Source organism: Wasmannia auropunctata, unplaced genomic scaffold (genome assembly GCF_000956235.1).
Source record: "Wasmannia auropunctata unplaced genomic scaffold, wasmannia.A_1.0 LD336076.1, whole genome shotgun sequence".
NCBI lineage: Eukaryota > Metazoa > Arthropoda > Insecta > Hymenoptera > Formicidae > Wasmannia > Wasmannia auropunctata.
The window spans coordinates 5723789-5724545 of record NW_012026814.1 but is presented as its reverse complement, the minus strand read 5'-3'; the positions used below and the strand labels follow the sequence as shown (position 1 = coordinate 5724545).

General features: G+C 37.8%; 1 protein-coding gene across 1 annotated transcript in view; it reads left to right on the top strand.

Moving 5' to 3' along the window:
• The window catches only part of LOC105449524, a 6493-nt gene that overhangs the window by 3466 nt on the left and 2270 nt on the right, over positions 1 to 757 (top strand). The gene's annotated exons all lie outside the window — the stretch shown is intronic.

The window sequence follows — 757 nt, the reverse complement described above, 5'->3', positions numbered from 1 at the left end:
ACGTGTGCTCTTCCGATCTATTGTAATCTAAAATTTTTGAAACTCATTATTTGTAATCTTATTTGTAATAATAAAAATGTTAATGATATTAACTCTAATTTCCAATTATTACGCGAAAACTGTAACCACGTCTAGCAATAAATTTATATATAGCAATTAAATGCTTAACCTCTCTATAATTTATTAAACGACCTCACCCTCGTTCACTTCCCCCTTCCCTGTCGAAAATCGCACTGGTCCGATCCTGAGTCAAAAGGATTAAGTTTCTTGACCAAAACAGGACCAACGATCGCTGGCTTGAGATCGAGTAACATTGTCCCTTCAGGACGTTGACTCGTCCGTCAAGCCCGGTTAAAGCGCCTTCGACTCGCACATATGCCACCGCGCCTATTTGCGAGACAGGCTATCTGCTTACGTCCTTCTGTATCCCCCTCCTTCCCGGATCCAGCCTTGTTTCTAAACAGGACTCTCTTTGATTTTTCCTTTCTTTAAAGATAAATCATTTCCCGGGGATTGGCCAAATGAATACATCGATAAATATCTTTATCGCTTCTGGCCTGCCGTAGCACAACATAAAAATTCTGGAGGTTCCTTAGTTTTCAATACAATCGCAGAATTTGCATTAAAAATATTATGTTTACCAATGTCAAATGCAACAATTGAAAAAGTTTTCAGCATCATGAATGCAACGAAAGATAAAGTAAGAAATAGAATAGCGACAGAAATGTTAAATTCTATCCTTATGATAAAATCGCAC